General features: G+C 44.9%; 1 long non-coding RNA gene across 1 annotated transcript; it reads right to left on the bottom strand.

The window, feature by feature from the left end:
• Window positions 1-3,402: 3,402 nt before the first annotated feature.
• On the bottom strand, window positions 3,403-9,759 carry LOC149356102 (uncharacterized). Its single transcript, XR_016291618.1, has 3 exons — window positions 9,560-9,759; window positions 3,700-3,753; window positions 3,403-3,630 (listed from the first exon to the last, which is right to left on the bottom strand). It is a non-coding gene; the product is annotated as an uncharacterized LOC149356102 (long non-coding RNA).
• Window positions 9,760-12,152: the final 2,393 nt, after the last annotated feature.

The following is a 12,152-nucleotide window of genomic DNA, read 5'->3' on the forward strand; positions in this document are numbered from 1 at the left end:
GTCCAACACCTGGCTGTCAGTGCCCTTGCATACATAGGAATCCCATAGCAGGCTTTTTATAGCTTCAAAATTTGGTGTCTCCACCCCTTTAAGACAGCCTTCAGCGACCACCTCTCTGATTTAACCACTTCCCCGCTGGCCATGACACAATCAAGCAGCAGGTCTTCCGTTACAGTGCTGAAGTTGCACTGGTTAACTTGCAACCTTGCAGCTGCCAGTCTAAACTTTTCACCTTTCCCCTCCTTCATACTGTAAAGTTTTACTGCCCATCGCATGGCCAAGTTTTGTTGAACACTGTAAGGTGAACTTTGCTTTGAGGCTTTCTTCTACATTTTGTGCGTTGCCTCAGCTTTAAGCCTGCTCGGAAACACAAACACGGCTATTTGCCCTTCAAGTGGGATCTATGACAGCTGCACGGCTCTATATCATATGTACAATCGAAGCCACTGTTACCACATTTTCCTGTAGTTGACAGATTGAGAGGATTTGGCTGTGTAACTACGATTGCTTTTGCGTAAAATGTTTACTTGGTGTTTCTTGTGCACTTGCTAAATGGCAGAGGTGCTGCCTCACTAAGTGTAGGAGCAGTGTGCATAAACAACTCTCCAAAACTGCTAATTCCTCCATATGGTTTCATCGAGGGGTCTCACTAAGAGTAGTTTTGTATCTTATGAGCAATGATGTTAGTCAACTGTGTGTGGCATTTGCTGATGACTTTAAAAAGCTGTTTTGAAATGTTCGATCACTATCTGTCCGGACTATTCTGGAATTTCTACAATGCGTTCTGGGCGTTCTGGCGAATTTCTGGGCGTTCTACAATGTTTCACCTAATTCAGATGCTTTTGAAGTAGCTGTGAAATAATTTGTGATTGGAGTTAGTCAAGGTCATTCCAAGAAACATAAAAAGTTATCATGAAAGCATCTCACTGTGGGAAGCCAGCACTTATTTATTTTGTTCACTGTTCACTGTTCACTGTTGTCTTCAATAACACCATTCCATGTGAGCATATTAAAAAGTGTCCCGGACTTAATTTAAACACTCTTGTCTCATCTTATGATGACACCTGCGCAACACATGAATCACATACCTATGAAATCATCAAATACCAAAAAAAAACGTGCCACCGTCTCCGCTTAAAAGGAGTGCCTAACGTAGGGCCGACATGACGACCGCAAATTCACCACAGTGCTCTCAAACGGCCGGCGTGGCTACTTGTTACAGATTGCACAAAACAGTCCACTGATCTCGGAATCAAGTTTCACAATCCCGAGCCTCTCGCTTAGTGAACACACAAACCGATAGTTCAGAGCGGTTGCTGTTGTGAACAGCGCGTCACAATAAAGGGTGCGGTCGCAAAACGAAAGCATGTTTTCACACTATAAGGTCCGTTACAGCTACTTCGTTAAACTGCATGTAATAAATGCGCTTCCACTTGGCCAGCCTTCACAAAACAAGTTTGTAAACAAGTTCCATGTACACCATTTGACAACGCTAGTCCCCAAGGCTGGAGGGTGTTTCGCGATCGCAAGTGCTCTGTGAAATGTTTATGCAGTAAACTTTCGCAGCCGTGACTTCACATAACTGCTTGCTGTAACTCAGCCAACATTACGCCCCGGCTTTCGCAACAGTGCCACTGTGGTCCCTAAAAATACTTGCAACCCTAGTATCACCTCGAACGGCAAGCAACCGAGCAAATGTTCCAATATTACACACTACTAGCTAATTGACAAACTGCAAGAAAAGGCGTACCCAGCATCCAACGGCACTGCTTGCATAGATCCTTGGCATCACATATTTAGAACGGCATTTGTTTGCAAACCAATGTCTTCTGGCAGGCTGGCTGGTGCACTTTGTTCATTTTTAAACTGTGCAAAACAACGAGGACCGAATAAGGTAAGGAGGACATACGCTCACAGCGCAGAAAAAACTCTGGTCCACTTGTCACCACCGAGCTCAAAAAACGCCATCTTTGCAAACAAATAAACATAGTGACGTCACTTCCGGCGACTGTAGCGCTGCCTAGCGTTCGTGAACTGTCGTGGAAGTTTTGGTTTCGCTTCACGCGGGACTAGGAGGTATGTCGTGTCTGGTCGTGTGTTTGTGTGTATGTGCGCGTGCGTGCGTGATCACGTGATAAAACGAAGGACGAAGACAAGTCGCAGCTTTCTTTTACAACCTCTGTGTCGATCGTCGACGTTCAACTTTTTTTTTTCTCAAGCAGCTCTGCGCATTGTTAGCTACCTCATCGGCAAAGTGCGTGTCTTGGCAGCACGAGCTCCGGCGGTGGAAAGATACCAAAATTTCCACCTTTTGCTGGTCGCATAAGCAACAATATAAATCCGATGTGGACAACGACGCGCTGTTTTGCGCGAGCTCAAAATCAAGGGAAACTACACCTGCGGGTGCCTGTGCTGTGCAGACCTGCCTGCAATAACATATGTCGTACTTAGATTTGTTTTCCAGGGCTTTCCATGGGGCATGAGGTCGGTGAAGATAGTTAATGAAGTGATGTTGTCAACTCTCTCTGATGATTTGAAACACTGTACAACGTATTTTAAATTACTTTCTTTTTCTAGGCATCACACAGCTGAAATGTTCGCTTCTCGCGCCTGTTGTGCAGCACGTACTGCTACTGCTTTGCCGGAACTCTGTGGTGCTTTCATGCACTGGAAAAGAACGTTTAACTCTGTACTTATGATTAGTATATGTTGAGTGTGGAAAGTAAGAGTTGAGAAAGCAAGCTGCACAGGACCCATCCATATTCAAAGACCAGGAAGCCTGTCAGGCATGAGAAACGAAATGACTGAGCACACGAATAGCAGATAATGAGAGCATTAAATTTCGTTCAGTGTGCATATGTCGCTCAAATGATATGTCGCCAGCAGAACCATGTAGGTAGTGGAACATTTTGCAGCCTTGCGCAGCCTTCTGCAGGAAAATTTGCGACTATGTATACACGCCTGCCAAATGGACATCACCACATAACAGCAATGTCAGGATGGTCATTTGGGCCCTTCCTGAACCCATCTCGCTCTTCCAAAGGGCTCCTCAACTTTCAGGGGCCCTCCTAGGGTGCAAGAAATATTTTATTGTTATTCCTTTTTATGGATAAAGTTTACTCCTTCCTTCCTCTTTTAGGGTGATTTACCACATGATAGCAGTGCCGTGAGGAAAATGGGCGCGCTGGATAGACAAGACGATGACTATTTCACATTATAACCAGGAAACGTTACCAAGAATCAGTAAATTAATGCACTAGCTGCCATCTTATTTACTGGTTTTGACATATTAAGTATAGCTGTGCATGGACTTTTCTTGAACAAATTTGCTAACCTGCTTGAGTTCCTCTTGAGGTTGTGGAGTGCAGCATGTATCTTTGCATATTAGTGTCACTCATACATCATGTTCACGACATTCAGGGATAGAAGAAATGTTGCACTAGTATAACCCTTGTATATGAACTTCATAAGTTATAAAAGAGCACTTGGCTGATTGAAAATGCTTGCAATCATATGCACGCATAACCACACTGCCACAATTCTTCAGAAAATTGTTACGTATCACGCATGGAGGTGCACTTCCCAAACCTTATTCACTCCCGAATTCCAATATGTGCTCAGGGCAATAAACTGAAAAGAATGAGGTATACAAATTAGTGGGGAGTACCTCGGCAACCTCTAGTTTGCTAATGACATTACCTTGTTGAGTAACTTTGGAGACTTGCGGCAAATATTTGAGGAGCTCATGAGGCACTGCAGACAGATAGGTTTGAAAATTACAACATGTATAAAGTAACTGTACTAAAGGTAAGGTAGTGGCTGGTAAATAATTTCCTCAAAAGTGGGAAAACACTCGAAGCAGCCCTTGTGTGCAATTACATGGCCAAGTATTCATTGGGGACACGAATAATGAAGGATTAGATAATAAATAAGATTAAGCTAAAGCATATCTGGTAGATATTCCGACATGATGAACAGTAGCTTGTTAATATCAGAAAATACCATTCTGTCAGAGCTCACTTAAGAAGTGCAGACTTTAAAATAAACAAAGTATCTGGAATTGAAACTGTGAATACTGGAACAAGTGGTGGGAAAAAGATCAATAAATGTAATTTTAACAGGTAGGGAAAAAGAAACCTAGATCAGTGGTCATATATTAAACTTAAGGAAAAGAAGTGGAGTAGGGCACATCATGCAATGTGTACAACAGATAACCAGCTTCCAGTTTGAGCCACAGAATGTATATCAAGAAAGGGCGAATATAGTAACAGCCAGCAGAGGTTAGCTACAGCCATGATATAAGGAAATTCACACAAGACAGGGGTAACTGGAGAACACTGGGAGAGTGGGTTTAATCCAGCTGGAGATGATCACACATCCATTACAGGCCAAGCACAGTCATGAGCAACCCAGTGCCCCTTATCATTTCAGATAACGTTACTAAGAGCAATGTAGTAAAACCTCGTTGATGCGTTTTTTTTTTCTAATTACGGGGAAAACTCTATTATCCGGGAAAACGCATGATCCAAACCGCCTAATTCTGAGATATATACCTGTTGAATAAGGTAAAAAACATGTACTGACAATTTCACTTTATAAAAATGTCGATTGCCATTTCTTGGCACAAGAGCTGAACAGACCCTATTCCAGTGCTCGCTGAGTTCAGTCCGCGTTCGTGCTGTCTTTAACACAGAAGGAAATTCTCAACACATCAGCTCCGTCGTCGGCAATGACGAAAGTGACCAAAATCTGTTCCGTGTCATTGTTGGATGCTTCTCCCGTTTGCACCTAAGTACCGTGGAGAAGCCACCCGATTGTCGAAGTGTTTTTGCTTTTTAAGCTGCGTTTCCCAGACCCGGAAAAAAACTTCTCCTTGCCCTTATGCACCGCGATGAAACTTCAGCGCTTCTGCTCTTCACATCACGCACTCGCAGGAAAGGCCATCGCGAATGCTAATGCGTCGTTTTTATTTTTTTGTTTTGTTTTTGATGGTGGTGCTTCGCCTCATAGAGAGAGAGAGAGAGTCTTTAATGAAGAGCAGAGAATTTAGCCGGCGTTTTAAAAATCGCTGGCATGCTACTCTGCGTAGGGAGGGGAATTTGGGAGATAAAAACAGAAGGAGAGCTGAGTGGAAGAGGTAAAAAAAAAAACGAAGATAAAATGCGGCCATGAAATGGGTACTAAGGATGCAATGGCGAGTATTGATGTAACCTATGGAGTGATGGAGTGCATAGTCCGTCAAATGGGCTGACGAAGTTCACTGCATGAAGAATGCATGAAGGTGACGTGCAAGTGAATTTAAAGCTTATCGAGATGTCCAATGCCTTTTAAATATGTGAATAGAAAAGTCATTGCAAGTCTCTGTTGCCTAAGGCAGGCTAAGGGACCTAAAACTTTGTCCATTGTAAGGGGCACTGAGCAGAGCTTCTGCATGCAATGTTCATAGTACGCACGCTCGTTAGCATATGCAGGGCACTCAAGCAAGATATGCTCCACAGTTTCTATCGCGGCACAGTTGTCACAGTGCGGACTGTCCATTTGTCTAAAACGGTATCGTAAGCCGTTTGTATATGCAGCATTAAGACGAAGTCGATGATAAAGTGTTTCCAGATGTCGAGGAATTCTGGGTGAGAGTCTTGATCTAAGATGTGGGTCGATTGAGTGAAGAAATTGGTACTGATATGTCGGCAAACTCCAAAGCCGATACATTTCTTCGGAAGCAAAACTTTTGGCCACCTGGGACGCATCAGATTTCGTAAAAAAAGTTCTAATGTATCTCCGATGTTGATGGCCCTTACGGGCCGCTTCATCTGCTTTTTCATTAGCCTGAATGCCACAGTGAGCAGGTACCCACTGAAATGTTATACAGTGGCCTGCGGCAATAGCTAAATGATGTAGATATCCGATGTCCAGGGAAACTGGCTGGTGATTCGTTTTCTTCAGCAGGTTGGCCAGGATCTGGAGAGATGCTTTCGAATCGGTGAAGATAACCCAACGGTCGGCGGTTCGGCGCAGGATGTAAGAAACAGCTTCCTTAATGCCGTGAAGCTCAGCTGTCGTAGAGGATGTCCTCCGCTGCAGCCGGTAAGAAAGGGCATGGCCTGTTGAGGGCACATAAAGGCCACATGAAGAGGTTTCTTTAGTAGTTGAACCATCGGTGAAGATATGGGTGTGCTGCCTATATTCCTCCGTTAAGTAGGCGAGAGTAGTTTGCAGAAGCGCTGCCTGTGGCATGCGGCTCTTTGCATTCACACCTGGAACAAACTTCTTCACCTTTAGAGGAGAGAGTGTCCATGGAGGAAAGGCCAGAGGTAGTAGTTTCTGTGGCTGATTAATAGTAGGGATGGGCAGGAGCTGCACTGCCTGGCCAAAGCTAGAGTTGCTGTGAGTTAGGTGGACACAGTGCAGGAAGTGCTTCTTCCCTTGAAGAACATGGCGGAGATGGGTACGCATAGTTTCCTGGGCGGCAATCACCTCTAGTGGGAGACATCCTGCCTCCGCTACTGTTCCTGATGCAGAGGAACCCTTTGGGAGGCCAAGGCATATTCGCAGGCAGTTGTGTTCCGTGCGGCAACGAGAGACTTATTGCTTGATGTAGATAATCTTTGAAACACTGGTAGACAGTAGCGCAAGGTTCCTTCAACGTAGGCTTTTTCAAGCAGAAGCATTGATCGGCAGTTGCTACCCCACCTTGTTCCCGCCATGAACCTAAACACTTGCGATGCTGCAGTGATCCTCTCGCAGAGTTTTTTGATCTGAGGTGTCCATGACAGATTATAGTCGATTACAACACCTCATAGCAAGTAGGCACTGCAAAGACGTCACCACTCCGCAAAAAAAAAAAATGTTTGCACATGTGCGGTTGGTCAATATACGAATTATACGACCACATATTGTCGAAATTCTAAACGTAGTAGCCAGGAAATCGAGTTTTCCTGGAATGTATACATTTGTAAATAATAATAATAATAATGTGTTTAAAAAAAATAGTGTAACTCAATGGGACATTTTAATGTCTGCGATTTTCTTCCTTTCCTTTATTGATGTCCATTTTTACAAAATGGAGGAGGCCAAGGTAAAAGCTGCGACAGTGCAGCTTGAGAGGCCCTCGACCCCCTTTACACGTGGCAGCGCGGAGAAGCACAACACGCAAAACATAACATACACAGGTAACCTGTGTACGAACCCAGAAACCGTATAAACCATGAATGTATCAACGAGGTTTTGCGGTTAATGTCAACAGCACTGACCTAGGCTTGCTTATACACTGAGGGCATTTTCTCGCGTGCATCAATTTTATGGATAGGAAGGCCAAGGTAGTATGCAATACTCCTTTGAGACTTCAGCTGTGTATTTAAAAGAAAGCAATTTGTGAAGACATAGTGCTGTAACTGCAATGAAAATTCAGAAATATTTACGGTTCTGGCCATATTCAAAGGACTCAGTGCAGCAAATGGATAGAAGATTGAAAAAGGTGCAATTAATCTGGTGCTTAGCGTGATGCTGTAAATCTAAACTGTGTCTCTAAAAGAAAGGGCTGTTGCTGACAATGTACAACTGAGCTAATGGAAGAAAATGCACGTTTTGATATGAAGAGCTGTGCTACAGACATCTTTTTATCATATATTATTGCGTATAGGCTTTCAAAAGCTGATAACGTAAACAAAATCAGTTAATTACACTAACAACTGGCAAGGTTATGAGCACACAAATAATGAAACTAACACCAGGGGAGAAGAAAGCAGAAGTTGGAACATTACATTAACATTCAGTACCCCACAGATTTGCGTACCTCATTCTTTTCATTCTACTGCTCTTAACACGTACTGAAATGCTGCAGTGATTAAGATTTAAGAGGTACGTGTCTCCCTACGTGATTAGTATTTTAGTTTTCTAAAGCAAGAATGGGTAGACTGAGATCAAGTACAAAAAGGTGGCCTCTCCTACACCAATGCTGTATTGTGTGCAGGAGATAAGAGAGAGAGAGAAATACTTAAACAGGTTAAATCAAGGCCTTATACGTGCTCTAAGAGCCAACTGGGCAACTTGGCCGCCAAGGCCAGCCATGCCGACCAGCAGGAAGGAGGGGCTTGGGGCGGTGCAGAGAACGGATGGACATCTCCTTTTCACTTGCGCTTAGAAGCTTGACACAAGAGAGGTGATACAAGGAACATAAGACTTCAACGACTGAGCATTTATTCCACACATAGTGAAATTTAAGGAACCAATGAAGAAACGATCTTTTGAAACTGCTGCAAAATAGTTTGGACCTGAGTTTGGTCATGGCCATTCTAAGAAGCACAAGTAGGAAGTTATCAGCTTATTATGAAAGCACCTCATTGTTGGAAGCCAGCACATTTTTTGCTCAATCTGAAATGCACCATCCCATGTAAGCATACTAAAAATATATGCCCGCACAATAAAGTATGCATCTTTGTTCCTTCTTAAGGTATGACGCCACACTTGAAGGAAAAATGTTTTTGATGGGAAAAAATTTATTTTGGTATTTTCCAATATTACGCATCCCAGGTTACTGTCATTAGCACGTAATCAGCTTAAAAAAACTTTTTAAATATGACTTACTCTGAAACGTGCTAAATTTTCCTCTCATGTCAACAGAGATAACTCGTAAAGTAAGTAATGTACAGTCTGCATCACCCTCATGTCGAGCACTAAACCAGTGGCCAGCAGGCAATAAAAATTCATACTAGACAGCAACCCATGACACCTGGCCAAAGCTGTAGTGCCCACATTGCTTGTGGGTCTGCGAGGCTCTACTGACATGGAATCATTTCCTCTATAATCTAGCAGGTACGACGAGGTGTCACTTTATTTGCAGAGAAGTGTGCCGGCTGAGCGCTCTACACAAGGGTGAGGCAGGCTGTACACCATAATGATTTGGCACTAATGAAGGTCTACCTGTTAGATGAGAAGTGAACTACAATAGTCTGTGATGGATATGCAGGCAATCATTAGAACAACTGAAAGCATACATGAAAAACTGCCTTTCTGCAAGCATGGATAATTTATCATGGCGCCTGACCAGCACACCGATCACATGCCTATGGATTTACGAAATACACAAAAGATAAACTAGCATCTTCTCTGCTTAAAGGTTGTGCCTAGCGTCGGGCCGGCATCCCCGACTGCCCACTCGGCACAGTGTTCTTATTACCCCTCACTTTGAGAAATAGCGGTTTGGCAATCCAAATTTATGCTATCGCACCAAGAACACCGTTACCACCAGTCCGGAAAAACGGCTACAGTAAGTGCACTTTCATTGGGCCACACTCGTCAAAACAAGTTTGACGCAAGTTCTGAGAAGTCTAGCCTTGGGGACAAAACGCGCACACCGTTGTTGCTCGAAAGAGCACCGCGAGGCTCGAGCGCAAGTGCGCTGGTGAAAAGTGAGTTAGTTTAGTGAGCAAAACTTCTGCAGACGCGACTTCACACAACCGACTGCCGAAACAACTTCTGCGTTAAGGCCAGCTTCCGCAAGAGCTATATATCGCGAACCAACGCTGTCACGAACGGCGAGCATCGATAGAAAATTACACACGGGCAGAGGGGCAGGCTGCGAGTCCGACGATACAGGGCCCGAGGGGCAGGCTGCGAGACCGACGATGCGTTTTCCAGCGTAGAACAGCGGCACGGCGCGGCTTGCATAGCTCCTTGGAATCTACGCACTTTAAGCATTCGGAGCCAAGTATCCACGATCCAACGAGGCGGCTTGCATAAAACTGCGTAAAACCGCTCGCGTGAAACTACAACCCGCACGTAGGGTCCCTACCGCACGCATACGCAAGGCGCCATTTTTTTTATGACGGCGGAAGTTGCGTAGGGTCACGTGATAGCACTCCTGGGCGTCGTCTGCTCGAATGCGTGTACAGGCTATGTTTTGGCAATACGCGCCCGGGAATAACAAAGGGCAAAGACGAGACGGGACGAGAACGCCTGCGTTGTTCCCCCGCTATGATTACTGTGTTGCAATGAATTACCAACCTGACCAAGCCTTTTTCTATTCTGAAGTCTTTTCGTTTATGGTAACTTCTACCAGGAAGGTAATCACCACTTATTTACACTACGTGCGGAGAACGTGATAGCATGATACCGGCAAAGACGCCTTGGGTATTTCCGGGCCCGAATATGCCAGCGAAACGGACCACGACAGGCAAGGCTGACCGGCTCCCTTAGGCGCCCTTGTATCTGTTAGTTGACAGTTCGACTCCTGACCTTTTTATGACACAAATGTCAACTAGCAGTTCTGTTCTTGAATTGAAGAAAATAGCGCCAGAGCATGCAGAGCATGCTTTTCGTGGTCTGCATGCTCTGGCGCTATTTTCTTCAATTCAAGTATGCACCAACTCGCCCAAGAAGAAGTGTTAATGCAGTATAGTTCTGTTCTAGATCGCCTCCCGATTCAAACGCGACCAGTAGGGCACTTCTGGGATAATTTTTGGGCCCACTGTCTTTGCGCAAAAAAGGCCTCACCGTGTAAGAAAGTGCGTCGCTCTCGGAGGGTATATATACGGCAAGCCAAGTATGGCGCTTGTCTGAGAATTCGTTGCCTTCACTTCCGTCAAGATTTGCTGTGTAGGTGTATTTGCCGTTCCCATGCCGTCACGTGACCCTATAATCTCATGTACATCGCGATTGATGATAACTGCGCTTGTAATATTTGTCCTGCAGTTGAAGCATTAACCCCTCTCATTCTTTGAAGCCGACCGGTAGACCTTTTTTAAACCGAAGTGAATATATTTTTAATGTATATTTTAAGGCGGAAGCCTTTAATGCCTCATCGTTGCAAGCACCAGTTGTCGACAGAAATGTCACGCTTTTCAATTGGTCGAAACGGTCGTGACGTCACAGTGCGCACATTTCAATCGGGGCAATTGTACTTTGGCTAGTAACCATGCAACCAATTGAAGGGATCGTATAGTGATGCTGCAAGTAAGTGGGACTGAGTTTAGTTAATTGCTTAATTTACCCACAATCAGCGTAATTAACCTTTGTATTCAGGCCAGATAAATAAATAAAACCGAGCAGGAAATTTGTCGAGTTCGGGAATCCAAATCCTCTCTCCGGAGTGCGAGACGAGCATGCTACCACTCCGCCATGCCTGCTCGATGGTTTGGAATGAAAAAAGGCGCGTCTAGTGAATCCGGTGTCTTCGTTCACTCCCATCTTCCTCCCTTCGCGTTACGGTGAGGTTCAGGTGTCCACCGAGATATGCGAGACAGAATTTCCTTTCCTCAAAAAACAAGTTACCGATGAGCAAGGCGTAGAACCGAATGGGCGATGGCGTTCTGTGGACTCCCCGGCAGCGTTGCAAGACGCTGTCGCGTTTAAATCTTACAGGCGAAGCTTAACACCTTAATAACACATCAGTGACACAAGCAGCAACACCGTGCTTAAGGCTTTCGTTGATGAGATTCACTGGTCACTGACCATGGTCAAACAAAAACAAAAAATGACGTTTCGGGAGCGCTACGGCTCCCTTGTTCACAATGAGCAACCGGCTCGTCGTCCCGGGCTTGTTGTAGCGGTCAGTATCGTTTTTAGACATTTAGCGTAGATAGGGTGCAATGTGCCATCATTCTTATTTATTGTGTTAGGCCTAGTCTGGATTACTAGTGACTCGAGATTTCGGCGGGCTGATACATTCTTTTCTATTGTCACTATATCTGCTTCGTCCCAGTTAATTTCATGGCCAGTCTCTTGCGCATGCTCCGCGATTGCGTTCGTTGTCGCTTTTCCTCTTCGTACGTCGTACTGATGTTCTTTCAGGCGTCTCGTGGGATCTTTTGTTTCGCCTATGTAAACTGATGAACAGTCGGCGCAGGCGATTTTGTAAACTACGCCGGGAAACTTTGCACGAGGGAGCTGATCTTTCACGTTTACCAGCTCATTTCTTATCTTGCTCGTTGGTACATGTGCAACATGGACGCCGTGCTTGCGGAACATCCGCGCCAGCGCCTCGCTGATCCCTGATATATACGGGATAGGGGCTCGCTTTGGTTTCGGTGCGTCGGCACTTCCGTCTTCCCTGGCAGTAGGCTTCTTCGATGGCGCCAATCTTCGTTTCGTGTTCCGAATGAAGGAAAGCGGGTAGCCGTTTCTTTTTAAGACATTTTCCACGGTCTTTATTTCGT

The sequence above is a fragment of the Amblyomma mixtum genome, chromosome 3 (genome assembly GCF_055824585.1).
Source record: "Amblyomma mixtum isolate Tamu chromosome 3, ASM5582458v1, whole genome shotgun sequence".
Lineage (NCBI taxonomy): Eukaryota > Metazoa > Arthropoda > Arachnida > Ixodida > Ixodidae > Amblyomma > Amblyomma mixtum.